The following is a 16,936-nucleotide window of genomic DNA, read 5'->3' on the forward strand; positions in this document are numbered from 1 at the left end:
CATAATATCATGACTATAAGTCATGAAACCATGGTTATTAATCAAGAATTTGTGTGCTGAGGGCGTTACATAAATCCAACTGTCACTTTTTTCATTTAAGTCAACACGTCTTTTGCGATCGGTAATGTTTTTTACAGTGAAATTATAAATAAGTTTTGTTTGCGGAAGTGGTTAATTTGAATACCATGCTCGTCGGAACTTTGCCATCATATCGATGACATTCCCGATGACCCAATTAAACTGCCGGTGCTATTAAATGTGCGAAAATGTACTTGTAAGCTTTCACACTGATCATTCAGTACCGGGCAATGATTAACGAAGGTTTTGCTTGACAAATTCGTCGGCGATTCTAAATGTTCGGATGTCATGCATTCTCCACATCTTACAATAGAGCAGCTCACACAAACCTTCGGCAGCCGGATGATCTTCACCACGTTTCACGCCTGTATAGTCGTTTAGGATTTTTCCATCGCCAATACAATCCATCAGCATTTTGCAGCGCAGGGACCATGTGCCAATTCAATTGATGTTTGAAATGACATTTTGCGTGCAAACATTGCCACCGGATGTTCGCGTTCCTGCCAAAGATGTGGCACTCGTTAAGTAGACTTTTCTCACAGTTTATCCCGAAATTACCGGCACAAAATCCATCTTCATGTTATTTATTTACCTATGATATATATACTGAGATCATAATTGACGTTTTTATGTTTTCATGAAGTTAATTCATGATTTCATGATCCTGCTTCATGATTTCATGACTCAAATTTCAATTTTTCAGCAACAAAACTGGAATCATAAATGACAGGTATCTAAATCCATGAATAGTGTTTATGTTTTCATGAATTTAATTCATGGTTCCAGCATACATAGTTTATGATTTGATGATTTGAATTTACGCTTTGGAAACGTAACGTACAGCTGGTGTTACGGTAAAAAGATTCATGATTTCATGACTTTTGGTAATGGTGTATTTTCATAACATGAAATTACACGTTCCTCCCAAAATCATAACTTTTTCTCCTTGTTTTGAGTGCCGCATTTTCACCCGTGTGCATGACACATGTACCGGAAACGAATGAATTGAACAAGTTAGCATTGCTTTTTCTTTCCGAGTGATGATTGTTTTGATCGCATTTCACTGATCATTTAGAACGATTTGAAAACAATCATCATCATCGACGTGTTCATATTTTGTATTCATTGAAGCTCACGGTGGTGCTCTTGGCTCACCCACAGTGGATTTACAAATGTGCTTCATAATTACCTATTTTTTACAATTTATTTTCGTAATATAAATGGTAACTTTAAACGGGATTGACTTTTAGATATGCATTGTCATCATGTCTGGAAATTAAAAACCCGAAATTTTCATGCAGGCATGATGTTCAGTGAAAACAATTCCCGAAAAAAGAGATTTTCAAGAACCTAGAGATATAAACCTCAACCAAACTATGTTAAAACTTGCTCTAATCATAAAATCGTGTTCGGCAAAAGTTCGTAGAATTGGATAAACTACTATATAGAAGTATTTCCGATTAATTTTGATGTTTCGTTCGGTAGTTATGATTTTTTAAAGCTTAAAAATAGCCCAAAAGCACATAATTGATTTGAAGCACAACTAAATTTACTCTAAATTGAGTGAAATTTTGGCCAGAAGTTCATTTCGCAATGAAAAATCAAAGTATTGGTTGACTGGGGAGTTTCCAGACATTTTTGAAAATATAAATAGGTCTAGTGGAGAGTTATGTGGACTGTATCATCAGATTGAATATTTCACTTAACTTTCGGTAAGCCACTATCTAAACTTTCGCTTCCTCCTTACACTGCCCTTCCCGGGTTGTCTTGATCTGTACTCTTTGACAACAATGTAAAATGCGAAAGATAAATGGGAAACAAAATAACTCAAAAATGAGTTCAAAAGTTCGCAAATTTGGGAACATTGTTTTTCTCTGTGTACGTCTAAAATTTGTCTCGACCGTCATTTGAAAAGGGCTAACTTTTTGACAAACGAGACGCCTTCTACAAAAAAACTGTTGTGAGGATCACGTTTTGAAAATGTAGCTCGCTGTAGAAAATTTCTTAAACATTTCTGTCGAAGAAATAAGAAATTTTAACGTTTCTTGAGTGAAACAGTATAGATTAAACCGTCCATGCAAAGACAAAATTTCGAAATCGTAAAGTGGGCAATTAAAAAAAATCCCATCGAGATAGGCGATTACTTTTCTGTTGAAGTGCATATACTTCGCTTTAAACAAAATTTCATGTTTGAGAACAATGTGCCCATTGGTCTGAAAACCCCTGCTACTCTAAGCAACGCCTACTTAGTGATAAAGTGTGCACTGAATCGCATAGAAGTGTCAAAGTTTGATTTGCCTTGATTCAAGCATCGTGTGGGAGATGCTTCTATCTGCATCGAAGCAAGAATAACCCCCTTTCGGACCTGATAAGCCAATCCAATCGAAAATGTTCGTTCGCCCATTGCTGCACTCCCACAACATGATAACGTACCGTAAGCTAATTGTACTTTTCCCACCCTTTCATCTCGTTGCAGGTACATATAAATCGATTGAACACGACCACTTCCGGTGGTTCAACCCTGAAGCCCATTCTGCTCGATCCCATCAATCAAACGTGAAATAACCTAGGCACATTGTTGTCACAAACTTGTACCGTAACATCATAATTCTCGTCGTCGGAAAACGGTCCCCGCCCGGTGGAAGCTTCAATTATAAAATCGATTTATTCAAACGGTCAGTCCAGGTCCCATCCCAGGTTGTATATGAATCATCATCGCCATCATCATCATTATCTTCTCCATTTGATTGGTTGTTATCTGCGCTGGCTGGCTGTGCCTGAACGGGAAGGTAATTGGATGTGATTACTAATTAGTGCGGATTGACGTCACCTTCCTACCCTGGGGCCGGGGGTGACTTGACCATGAGGTCGATATTAGGAGGAACAACAAAAAGTTTGTGATGACTTTACAGGTTGTCGGTTATGTAACACGTTAGGATATTGATGGGGGATCAATTCCGGTTGTTCCAGGAATATCACTCCTCTTATTTATAAGAAAACGATATCGATAGAGGAAGCTGGGGCAGAAAATTGACATTTGTGGAATAATGCATGTTTCCGGAAAAACTATAACTTTTGAAATGGAATTAATACTCCACAGTAGACTTTTTAAATATTGGCTACAATTCTTATGAAGAAACCTGTGCAGCAATATTTACTCATTTTCAGTAACAACACTTTAAAGTTGTATTGTTTCTAACGAACTTTTTTCCCACTTGTTGGGCAAAAATTTGCTTTTTCAACTGAACAGCGATAATTTTGTGAATACCTTTTTTTCTACAATAAATGATGTTTTTATAAAAATACACACAAAATTTTGATCAGAAATTTGCTCAAAATAGGGTAAACTCTCTCTTATTCATTTCCGTATCTCAATATCGAGATAGAGAACCAAACTAAAAATTAATTTTCATAGCTACCTCGATGGTCCCTTGGAGTGCATTTGCACTGGTATGTGCTCTTTAGCTCGATACCTCCCTAACTCGATGGTCACTTCAATATCGAGTTATGGAAAGTTAACTGTAGCTTGTAAGTTATTATGTGAGATATTATAGGCTTCGAAATTTTGCCCACCTGTGGGCCAAAAATTGTTTTCAAACATTTAAAGTCTCTTACTTGAATAACATTCGAGTAACCATAACTTCTATAACTTTTTTTTATTGAGCTAGAAATCTTGACAAGAAACTTTTGCCCTACTCGAACTTTTCGCCATCTTACTCTATGGATATCTTCCAAGCCATCCTACAGTTTTCTCACGTGGTCGGTCTCTACATTGCACACCTTAGACTCGCAATTTCCTATGCTGTGAATTGAGTTGCAGCTGAGAGTGCGAATCCCGTTTGAAAACGGGAAAGGTTTTCGCGAGCTTGGCGAGTCGCACGGCACCAAACAAATTAGCGAAAAAAAAAGTGAGGGAGATCCATTACGCCACGGAACATGTATACATGGTCGCAATCAGTTGCATGAGCTTTTTCCGTCCGAAAATTGGGCCGCCAAGCCAAGCCAATGCTTTCGGAGATTGGTGGGGAGACTGAGATGCATGGGATAATTTTACTAATAGCAATATGGGACCAACAAACGGAAATAAGGTGAAAAGTGCTCTTTTTTGTAATATTTTTCAGTTTTTTTTATGTACGTTTAGTATTGTATCTTCTAGTTCAAAAAAAAAAAGGTAGTGTTTATCAGAGACTATCAGTTTTTCGAGTTTTGAAGGATCGTTTTTATTTACGAAACTTAAAATCGTTCTAGAGGGTTTTATTGTGCGTGATTCGGTAATCCAGTGAAAACAATCATTCCAAAAATTCCTCCAAAGATTTCACTAAGAATACCCGTTGGAAATTTCTTAAGAATCTTGTTGAGAATTCATCCAAGAAGTTCTTATAAGATATTCTCGTGAGAATCCGCACAGGAATTTCCCGCAAGGGGCTTTCTAGAAAGTTTTTTTGTGGACTCCTTCAAAAATATCTCCTTGTGTTCATTTAGTGACTTCTTATGGAATTTATAAATATTCCTTGAGTATTCGAGTTCTTCCAAGCTTTCTTCAGAAATCTCCATAATTGGTTGGGATTGTCATATTAAATTACATAAGAGAATCTAGTACTTTAAACATCAATAGACTTTCTCCAAGAATGCTTCCACGAATTTATTAGAAATTACATTAAAGATTCGTCCAAGACTTCTCTCAACGCACTCCTTAAAATATCGTTAAATATACCATTTTTACGTTCATTGCTATATGCTAAGGTACAACTTAAACTCACACTTCCTATTTACGCTCAAAATATCAACTTTAATATCTTTGTTTTATTTTTTACTTGCCACTTTTACTGCTGACCTCTGTAGCAAAATTTGTTTACTATTTTATAAAGACTTCTGGGCAAAATTATATAGATTTTCCTAAAGAAAATTTCTAGAGACTTTTGTGAAGACCTATGTGGGGCAGAGCCTTCTTTGGATAACGCTGTGGGGACACTTTCACAGATGTCCATGTCTCATGTTAGACTAACTGAGACTCACGCTGATGCTCTAAAGGCTCATGGTGGAACCAAGACTCCCGGTTAACTAGCTCAGTAGCATGAGACCTCTGAACTGTGTCGCAGAGTCGACATGCTACTGAGTAATACGGAAGGGCAACTCGAAACAACGGGTGCAGAAACAATGGTATTCTTAAAGATTGGAATGTACTTGAATGTGGGTTGCAACTAAAGGGATTTATTCTATTTCATGAGTTTAGGGATTTATTGGGCTAGTGTGGCTAAAAAGACAATTCTAGGGCTAGATGGTTTTCGTTGTTCGGTACGTACCGGTGGTGTTGTTGGACGACGTTGGCTAGCGCTCGCAGATGGTTCCGTGGCTTGGTGTTCTGGTGAGTTGGTTCCCGAGCAGGCGAAAAAGACTTAGTACATAATAGAAAATTTTGATATGGATAGCTAAAAGAGATATTACCTTAATAGATATAAGAGATAAAAGATTTGGAAACTATATCTAAAATTTACTCCTGGAACATACCATACCATATTTGGCTTTTGCCCAACACTAATAAAATCTATAAAAACACTACAGTTACTCAACAATATGCACAAATTAAAAAACAATCTTGAGGTTTTGTAACCAAACGGTTACACATGTGAAAACTGTAGACTGTGTACTCTGTTCACATCCCAGTGCTCAGCTTGGAGAACCTTGTAGAGACTCCTGACTCATGAGGACACCTCTATGTAAATTCTAGTGGAGATCATTGATGAGTCTTGCGTGGAGACCCATGTGAGAAGCTCTGTTCTCAACTTCTATTGATGTATGTGGAGACCAGGCATTACAGAATTCGTTCTCAATTGATTTCGAAGTACATCGAAGAACCTAATCGCATCTGTATCGATCCATGATCGGCAAAGTTTCTTAAGTTGGATGGATACACCATCTTCTATGGTGACAAAGGGCCCGATTTGCTTGTCACGTGGATCAGACCCGGGTCATCCTGTCTACTGCGAATCGCTGCAGTTGATATAAGGCATGTCCACACTGAAAATATATATTGTTTTATATTACGAAATCGTTCGTTTGAACTACAAAATTATTCGTTGTTTTCTGCAATGAAACAGTTTCGTAAAATCTATGCAACCAGCTTCGTAATATGATTCAAGCTCGAAATCAAAACAAACAATGATTGTTATAATGTACTAAACATTTCTTAATCGAAATTCGTTTGTTTCGTATTCAGAACGAACATTTATACGCGCTTCTTTGGCTGCGGTCGTGTCATGTTGTATTTTACGAAATGTTTCTACGAAACCTTTCGTTGCAGAAAACAACGAATGATTTCGTAGATTAAACAACCAGTTTCGTAATACTAAACAATTCGTAATACGAACAACACGATAACGCAAATCTACGAATTGTATATCGTACATCTTACGATTATTTCGTAAAGTCACTGAATCGCAAAATTCTGTCAAGTAAAAATAATTCGTACAATGAATGAAAATAGCGTTATATGTACGAAATCTTGTTTTACGAAATGGATTTTGGATAAAATACGAAGAGATGTTTTCAGTGCATGGTTTGGAGGTAGCTATTTTACTTTACTGACATGACAAACAATCCCCAAAAATTTGATAGCAATAGTGTACCCAGAGTTGGAGCTTGTTTAGATGCGTTGTGGATCATAATTGTTGCATAGAGCAATAAATGAGATATACTCTCAATTCACTCAACATTCAACCCCTGGTAGAGTCCTATGTGCAGACGTTCGTGGAGGCATTTTTACGTAGCTCATTTGCAACAGATTTCGTCAGGAAATCATACAAGAAGTTTCTGTTATTTTATTACATATTATTCCGAATTATTTTCTCAATTATTCAACAAATTATTTGAAATAGAGCTATTAAAGCTTCTTCAAAAACTAATCAGTTTCGAGATATTTCAGATTTTTTTAATCTCACTGAACTTTTCTAAACGACTCAAGTAACAATGAGAACACCAACACTGAATCTTTTAGCAAGTGTTTTACTGTTGATCAAAACTATATATTCTTTACTAGTAACACTACGGAACACGGTTTTGTCTCAAGCACTAAAATACCTCTATTTACTAAATTAAAGGTTGCTGAATCCATTGCCATTCTCAAAAATATCATAGCACGTCTAGTTTTTGAGATATTGGCTGTTGAAAATGCTAAATTTGACTATTTCAGCCAACTTGCATGCAAGTTTTCCAGCTTGTATGGCTTTTTATTCGCTTAATTTGCTTCAGAACTCAAACTTCATGTATATAACAATACTTTTCAACAAAGTTCATAATACTTCCGATGCTCAAAAGTTATTTTTCGATGGTTTAGAAAAGTATTGTATTTTGCCATATAAGAGAAACGAAAAAGTTTGTATAGAGACTACAAGCATGTTGAAAAAATCGATTTAACCCTAATTTAACCGTTCAATTTCAACCAAATTATATCTGAAATGAAAGTTAAAGTCCTATTTTGCATGCTTGGTGGATAAGATTAAAATCCTTTTTGATTAATCATTGTTTAAATTTCATGTAAACATTAACGAAACCAGTGTTTAATGCAACTTTAACGACATGTAGCTAAAAATTGTGACGTGCAGGAACATTTCTGAGAAAGGCATCAGATTCAGCAGCCCCAAATCTACTAGAGACACATAATTTGATCCTTGAGACACGCAAACATGTCGTTTTTGTTACGCTGTGTAATTGGTACGGAAATCGCACCGCAAGATGTTAATGCGTCTTAGACATAGATGAAAGAGAAAGTTAATAATCTTAAAAGGGTCTTGAAAAAGTTCAGCGAGAAATCCTCGGTTAAGATTCTTTTAACATTTTCTCCAGCATTATTTTCGAGAATTCTTCCAGAAGTTGCTTCCATAATTTCTGCTGGAATTTACCAATGAATTCCTCCAACAAATGTTTCAAAAATTAAACTGTTTCCTCTGAGAGGTCTCACAATTTGGCCTCTAGTTTCTTTATGTATAAAGTATAATTGGGCTTGCCATACGACATACGAATGGATAATGGTAACTTTGGCAAAAAAAAACTCACAGTTAATAACAGTGGAAATGTTCCTAGAGCACTAAGCTTAGAAGCAAGCTCGATCGCTATTAAGACGTAACGCCAGAAAGAGGAATAAGAACCCGTTTCGTACAGTTTACAGAAACACTTCCATGCAAATTTCTGTGTAGACTTATGGGGTCCTCTGTGTAGACTTGTAAATTCGGTAAAAATATCTATGGAGATCTTTGTGAAGATCCTTGTGGAGATATCAATAGAAACCTCTATGGAGACTTCTGTGGATACTGCTGTGAAGATCATACTCCGCGGAGCACTAAGTAAAAAAGAGTTTTCAAGAGTACAAACATAGAGAACAAAACAACCGATTGCTCTGAAAACATGATGATTTAGTAACACGTTGGTTGCGATCAATCGATCGTATTTTCATTAAAGTCTACTGTTTCGTTTTTTAGATCTGTGCTTTTTATAATGTAGAGGCAGTTTTAATCTGAGACGAGACTCGCGAAGACGGTCTTCTTTTTCTGTGATTGCTGAGTTTTTTTCTTATTCCACTTTGTGCATACCAATTATGCGCATGCGCATACCAATTATGCGCATGCTGTTCAAATCCTCACATGAACCTCTCAGCAAAAAATGATTAAGTTTGCATCACATCGAATCATAAATAGCCATTTGAGTGAAATTTTGTGCCAGCAAACGTAGCAGACATTAGAAATAATTAATCTTCTGCTTAGATTTATCAGCAACTTTGGAAAAAAACTGCTCCGCCGACTGAGGTTGAGGTTTTTAATAACAGTTTACTTTGAACACAATACTTTTCACTATTTCAGCTATAAAAACGGTGGGCTGCATTTGACGTTTCGTGAGAGGGGAATCTGGGCTGCACATGACGTTGATATTTTTCCTCTTCGCGAGTCTCTCTCAGGTTTTAATTAATCTTTACCTAATGATCTTTTCGATGTTATTTTGGATGACAAAACACAGTTTAATAAGAGTTTTATACACATGGTGTCAAAGTCTCGATCATTATTGAACATTCATCTTCCTAGAATATTTTAACGAAAACATTCAGATTTTGTAATTGGAAGGTTATAAATATTCTGTCGGCAAAAGTTTACCCCTGCATTTTGTAAGACAGTTTTTAGCTGCACAAAAGAGCTGGGTTTTCCGGAATTTAGTATGAGAGACACACCTTAAAGTTATAAAAATCCTTTGTACTTTATTGTCAATAAGGTCATTAGAGCGTGCGATGATTACGATAGAGATTCTATACACGGGAAAAAAAATATAATTAAATTTACTATTGTAGCTGACTACGCTCATTCTTAAAACAACCATGGATTTTCAGAACAATTCGCTGTTTGTAGTGCATCTCACCACATTACTGGTACATTTGACAGAAATCATTTTCATCCACCTGATTCCTATTATTCCTATTCCTATTTCCAGATTTGGAGATTGCTAGGGTTATTCTGAGAAGCCTTTTGAAACCCTCCATTGAACTTTTGAAATTTTCCATAGGAGCAATCTTAAAATTTTAAATGATATACTAAGAATTCTTGGAAAATTCTTGGGTAGATGTCAATTCCTATCAGAGTCCTACGCTAGATGCTCTGGATTTCTACTGAGCTTCTTCAGAATTCTAACAGGATTCTGCTCGTTTTGGATACCTGAAGATTCTTATCAGGCTCTTTGGCTTTCATAGCTAGATCCTGTGAAATCTGTTGAATTCATATGGTTTATTAACAACCAAGCTCAACTTCTAAAACACAAATAAAACTCATTTCTAATTGTAGTGACATGGAGTTTATTTGTGTATAAGTTGTGTACCCTAATCCGTACAAGTCAATTACTTTTTGAGTTATTTCACAATTAAAAACACCTTGGATTGTGGAATACGCCTAACATGTGTATATCGTGTGCAGTGACGACGAAGTTACTCTACGCCCAGGGAAGTCTAGAGAGTTTCTTTCACGAAAAGATCGTCGGCCGGTGGGATTCGAACCCACGACCTCGGCTTGGTCTAGCTCAATAGCTGCTCTTTCACCGCCACGGCTATCTGGGCCCCCTCACAAAAGGTTACTTTTACATAAATTGTGCAAACGACGATTGGTGTTCATCCGAAGACGGCGACGACCGGCGTGCGGTATGTACTTATGCAAATTTCGCTGCCACCATCCATAGTAATCATCTGCGCCGTATTGCAAAGGAATTCGCTGACGGTGGACTCGTCCATCATCGAATGAACGCTAGCGAGACGTGTGGCCACTTCGATGTGGATGGTTTATGAGGGGGTAATCAACTAATGTGGGAAAATGCAAATGCAGAGGACCTGAATAAGGCAACAAAAAAGCTTTGATGCTTCAGCTTCTTTCTGGCGTTACATCGCTACTGGAACAGAGCCTGCTTCCTAGCCTAATGTTCTGTGAGAACTCCCATAGATATTAACTGAGACCTTTCTTAGCCAAGTCATCATTTTTGCATTTGTATATTGTGTGACAAGCACAAATATGCTCTATGATCTGGGAACTCGAAAAATGTCAAAACCAAAAAGATCGTCAAACGGTGCGATTCAAATCTACTACTCTCAGCATGGTATGCCGTGATAACTAGTTTATTGGATGTTTTAGAATGTTCTCTGTATAATAACTCCTAAAAAATGATCGACTAACTAATAAGAACAACGCCGCAAAATTGCCATTTACCACGTCCGAGAATTGTTTGCAAGAAAGCCATTTCCCGGTGACCGGATACGATTCGTAGAAATCAAGATAAACGTGTCTACTTCGCAATTTGGGACCCAATTTATGGCGACCGTGTGCTCCGGCGTGGGTGGTCCACAGTTTTCTTATCATTCGCGGAATTTCCATAAATTGTCATCGTTGTTGTCGCGCCATCACCGGTCGTCGTTTGTTGGTTAAACCAACATTGCCTCTACGACAATCTGCGTGCGATATGACAGCAGCAACAGTTCGGAAATGTCTGCCACCTCACCGTGTAGCCACCGGATGCAGTCCACCTAGAGTTACCACATGTATTCTATGACATGTACTCATTTTGCCTCGAAAAAATGTGTACTTTCCTAAATACTGACACAAGTTTTAAAAAAAATGAAGCTAATTTGTTGAAGGACCACTGTGTGGAATTAGGGGTCTATTTTGTAAATCGAGCAGATTCATGTGACTCGTCTGTAGTCAATATCGATCAAAGTAAGCATGCATATTTTAGATGTCACCCGTCGACTGCCATAGTAATCTAGTCACATTAAGTGACAACTGTCGAAAAAATCGAGTGACAGAGCCGTGTCGAGCGAATTTTTCGGTCGACAGTGACTCAGGTCGAGTCATTTTGATCGACTCGACTTATAAAATAGGGCCCTAATTTCCTTTCAACTGTTGCAATTTTTCTGGAAATATACCATCCAAAATGGTAACCCTAGTCCACCAGGGAAGCAAACACGTGACCCGCTTCTCCCACTTGAAACGCGAGCACTTGACGCGAGTTCCTCCAACCAAGTTCAATGTCAATGGTGGATGGTAAAGTTGCACTGAATCAGATCGAAAGCTACTCCCCGTGTCAAGTGGTGGTGCTTGGCGTAGATTTCGCTCACAAATGCACGTAGATTTGTGATCACAAATGTAGCGGTGGTTTACTTGCACAGGTGAACACTGCATCCAGATGGATGGTTTGGTTGACGTTGTCGCTTTCGCTAAAGCAAACTGATAAGCTGAAAGTGGAAGTCTGAAGTCGCTCAGATTTGCAGTGAACGATATCGCAGTGTAAACGTTGCATTCGATATAATGTCACGAGTTGAAGTGCAAAGTATTTGTCACATTTGATTAGATGTGCGGTTTGACTAGAAATGCTATTTGGTCAGGTGTCTCATTCTGTTATGAAATTTAGTTCACGAAAAAAAAATACCTAATTTTTGAGTTGATTTTACCCAAAATTAAGTATATCGATAATTCTCTCAACCCTAAATCTCTCGGTATTTTCTCTCTTCCCCACCAACGTTGTCAAAATAGAGAAAGCTGCACCTACCCAATGGGGGTAGTTTGGCCCAATAAGCCATATTTGGGTAAATTCATTATTCTCAAGCTTAGGTTGAATGAATTCAAAGAGAATACTAAAAAATTACTTATTTCTTTCTAATAGCTTTAACGAAAAAGTACATAATGGAGGCCCTGGAAATTTAGCCAACTACGGTTTTGCGTTGAAACAACTCAGGTTTGAGTAGATCCACGTTGCCGTGTACTATAAATTTAATTCCATAAGCCGTTCCATGGAAAACCGGTCTAGTGGTTGGCTATTTTGATCCTCATCCGAAATAAGGATACACGTGTTTTTGGATATTTTGATTAGGGTGACCATTTCCGGAATAGAGTGACCAGAAAAATCGCGACTTTGCAAAATTTTTATTTTTTAGAAATCATAAAATTTGAACCGCTTGACCGATTTTCAATTTTTTTTTTTTTGACGAAATGAAAGCTAAAGCTTTTGAATTTCAAAAAAATATATACAATTTCTCAAAAAATGTTTTTTACAGGAACAAAATAGCAAATTTTAACAGAATTCGGTGACCCATTAGATCGGTTTTTCATGGAATGGCCGCCTAAAGATTCCTTCTATGTGAAGTAAACTCTATATAAATCGATTTTTCTCAAGTCGGCATTGAATTCAGGAATAGCAGCACAGGTGTTCCCTATACTAAATCAATCAATCTTTCAGCCTATGTCCCTTCAATTTCAAACTTAGATGAACTGACTGTGTTCGGGAAAATTACCTATTCGGTGAGCCGATTGGTCCAATTATAGTATTTGTAAAAAGAAATACACGACCTTATAACAAAAGTGATTATGCTTGAGCCTAATGAAGCATTTGGGAAAATGACACGTTATGACTAATGACATTCGTTGCCTAAAGGCGGTTAAGATTCATTGCAAACATCTGCCATCCGTTTTGGAAAAAGTCATCGAAAAATGTTTTCGTTGATGATCATTTCTGAATTATTATCGGCAATCCATATTTTCTGATTTCATTTTTTCCAAAACTTTGACATATAACAGCACTGGTCAAAAGTACTCTACAGAATTTGTTAAAGTTTTCCCCGGGAATAATCAAAAGAGATTTTCATAAGGTTATGTCAAATAATTTCCAGAATGTGCAAAGATTTTAAGAAACCTTTAGATTCCTACAAGCTTAGGTTCATTATCAAGGTCACCCAGGAATATTTATGCAACGCAGATGAATCAAAAATAGAATGACACTTTTCTTTCAAGAGTTCGCGGACTCCCTGAGAAAGCATCACGGCCCCCAGGGGTCCACGAACAACAGGTTGGGAAACCCTGCCTTAGATATGCGAAGAACATCATTCGACTGTGGTTGAACTGACAGGCGTTTTCAAAGTGCGTTAACAAAAGGTTTTACGATATTTAAAGGTTTTACTGGGGTTTTGGATTCATCGAGAGCCATTTGTTAATTCCAATGAAGCTTTTGGGAACCCCTGACAACCTGGGGTTAAACGAATAAACCAAAGCCTCTAACAATCATTTGAGAACATTTTGGAAACTCGAAGAAAATCTGTAAACCGCTTGAGAATTTTGAAAACCGGTGTCCGGCCACATGTCCGAATTACAACAACACTTATGTGTATAATTTAAAAACATGGCCCAATAACTGATCTGCTAGTTAATTTGTTGATTTTAATTATGTTACGGGACGTCATGTTTGTCGCTATAAACATAAGTGCTCCAAATCAATCCGTCAATCCAAGACGAAGTTGTAAACTCCACACATCGCGTTAAGCTGATGGTTTGTTCGTCTCTGAGTTACCAACAGTATGCTACGGTTTAAAGTAATTTTAATAATTACTTCAGAAATTTTTCGTTCTTAAAGCATAGGCTCGATTCTTTCGATTTATACTGGTTACATTACAATTGGCAACGATTTAGCTTATATTTTAGTAAGAAAATGACTTCTTTAAATCATCAGCAGTTCTTTTAAGTTATACTGATATAACGAATAATTGCATTACAATTGCTTAAATATTTATAAGAGATTTTTCCTTCTTTTGATCATAGGCTGTTCTTTCAAGAGAAAACTATTTTTCATATTTATTAGAAGTTGACATATGTGGTTGCTAGAACTCTAGAATAATTTACTTAGTACTATTCGAGGGATCGAAGTAAACCGATCTTGCAGAAGTCCGAGTAAATCGTTTACCGTTTTAGTTACTGTCAACAGCTGTAGTAACAGTCGGCTGGAAGCTATTGCTGCTAGCATAGGATTGTTCTTCTTCCAACACTGACTGCCCAAGTAACCACTAGCCTTTTTGGCCTTATAGGGCTGTTATATTGCTAATATAGGGCTTGTCAGCTCTATAATGGTGAATTAAAGTGCTATCTGGTTACTTATTTATAATGATTTATTCTTTTTTTTTTTAGAAAAAGCAGTTCTTTGAAATTCAGTTTTAAAATTCATTGCAAATGCAGGCTAACTGTAGATCACTATTGTTTTCAATTTCGGCCGAACGGCATTCGGCCCAATGACCTGGAACCTTGAAAACCTTTTAAAGTCCCATTGGAGCTTTTCTAAAGTTCTCAAGCAGTTTACAGAAGTTTTCATCGATTCCCATGGAGTTCCTTAGAAGTTTTAGAATAGAAATAGAAAAAACTCTCAAAGAAGTGCTTAGGAACCTTTGGAAACCTTTGAGAACAGTAGAGACCTCTGGGAATTCCGTTTGAAACCTCGAAGAACATCTCTGAAACATTTGGGAACTTTTTAAAAGCGTCTTGGGAAGCCTCTGTAAATACGTAAGCAACTCCTAAAAACTTCTTGAAACACTTTGGAAATCCCTAGGTACCACGTGAACCACTTGGGAACTTTGTAAAAATCAGGTTACTTAGGGGAACCTTTTGAAAACTTCTATAAGCCACTTGAGAGTCGTAAGAAACTTCTGATAACCTCTCGGGTTTTCTGATAACCCTGGGTACTCTCCCCCAACCTCTGGATACTCTCTTTAAACCATCATATATCTATGTGATCCGCTTGGAATCCCTTAGCAATTGCTAGGAATTTGTTCTTAGAAGCCGCTGTGAACTTTTTGATTCTTCCAATAAGCTTCATGAAAATCCCTGTAAAATACTTAGGAATATGTGTGAATTTATAGGGACTTCTTGATAACATCTGGTGCTTGAACAGTGCACAGTTTACGTTGTGTACAGAACCTGAACAGTGAGATGAAAAAAAACATGGATGTCATTTTTACCTTGAATTAAAATTTCGGGTCTTACAATTAAATTGATCACATTTTTCTTGATCTATGTTATTTCCTCAAAGCATACAAAAATCCAAAGCCAAAACAAACTTTTCTTATTCTCACGCGTTCACTTGTTGAATGCATGAACAGATCACGCTCCAACACCACTCTTCTTGGAAGTAAAGGCAAATAGCGTGAAATCCAATAACCTCCACAAGTTCCTTGTGAATTCTTTGGAACTCTTGGAAGCCCTTCAGACCCTCTGGAAACATCTGGAAACATTTTGGCAAACCTCTAGAAACCCCTTGGAAATCCGTGAGAACATCTAAAAAACCACTTTGGAAATCTTTAAAGTCTTCTTGGAAAGTCTTTAAGGATTCTTTAGAAGCCCTTCAAAGCAAATATTAACCTCTTGAGAGCTTCTGGAACTGTGTCAATTGCTAAAAATTTCTTCAAACTTAAAGAACTGCTGAGTTCCGAAACTTCTGTTACTTTGGTTTTGCAGATATTTCAGGATGGCGTCTTCGGCAAAGTCGTTCAGTAGCTCGAGGGCTTTCATTATTTAAGCCAAGAAATAGGATATTTTGCCACCAGATGACACTAGTGAGCATGAAACTTTTGTTTTTCGGATACTTCAGGTTCCTGACTTTTTGGAAAGATCTCATTTTCAGCACAGTTGTTCTGAAGTTTAGGGACTAACATTATTCTACCCAATCTCGAACTTCAAGGATTAAACGAATAAAGCATTTGAGCTACTGAACAACTCTGCCAAAGACGCCATCTTTCAAAGTGATCAGACTCCTGAGATTCGAAAACTCCTAGCGCTTGTAGGTCCTCTTCGAGCATTGGTCACATTCGAGCATCCACATTTCATGCCCATAGAGGACTACCGGTCTTATCAGCGTCTTGTACATGTTGAAGCCGGTCCGTTTTGTAACACCTTCTAGCGCAATATTGAACAGGAGGCAGAAAAAACCATCGCACTGTCAAAGTCCTCTTCGAGTTTCAAACGGGTCCGATAACGCACCCGATAGTACTGTACACTATCCATCGTTGCCTTGATCAGTTTCCCGAGAAAACCGTTACCGTCCATAATAGGTCGCTTTGTGGTGCGTAGGAACTTGACATTCCATACAAAGGATCTTGGCTTTGAATACCGCTAGTCGAGGAAAGCTCTCAGTTCTACATAATTGTAGAAGTGATAATAAGAACACTAAGCTGAGTAGCATGCTCTGTGCTAGTTGGAACGTAACGCCCGAAAGAAGAATTCCTGAACCTTCGTTAGATCCCTGCTCTTTACATAGACTGGTGTTCAAGTTGTCGGCTTCAAAGCAGAGTCATGCTGAAGGTGTCTGAGTTCGATTCCCGGTTGATTCAGGATCTTGTCGTAATGGAAATTCCCGTGACTACTCCGGACATACAGTAAACATTGACAAAATGTTGTTAGTTAATATCTGTGGATACGATCTAAGAACACTAAGCTGAGAAGCTGGCTCTGTCCCAATGCGTAAAGAAGAAAAAGGGGTTTAGGCGAGTATTACGTCGAATACTTGGCACATCATATCGATAAAAGGGGTG

At 37.6% G+C, this 16,936-nt stretch overlaps 1 protein-coding gene across 10 annotated transcripts in view; it reads left to right on the forward strand.

Annotated features, from left to right (window-relative positions):
* The window catches only part of LOC5578975 (protein FAM46C), a 296,248-nt gene that overhangs the window by 249,634 nt on the left and 29,678 nt on the right, over positions 1-16,936 (forward strand). The window contains exon 1 of one of the 10 annotated variants that reach the window (XM_021841529.1): positions 2,779-2,867. The exons of the other annotated variants lie outside the window; for them this stretch is intronic. The gene's annotated coding sequence lies outside the window, so the exon portion shown is untranslated. Of the gene's footprint in view, positions 1-2,778; positions 2,868-16,936 lie in introns of those variants that run through there. 10 annotated transcript variants of the gene reach the window in all.

This window comes from Aedes aegypti, chromosome 2 (genome assembly GCF_002204515.2).
Source record: "Aedes aegypti strain LVP_AGWG chromosome 2, AaegL5.0 Primary Assembly, whole genome shotgun sequence".
NCBI lineage: Eukaryota > Metazoa > Arthropoda > Insecta > Diptera > Culicidae > Aedes > Aedes aegypti.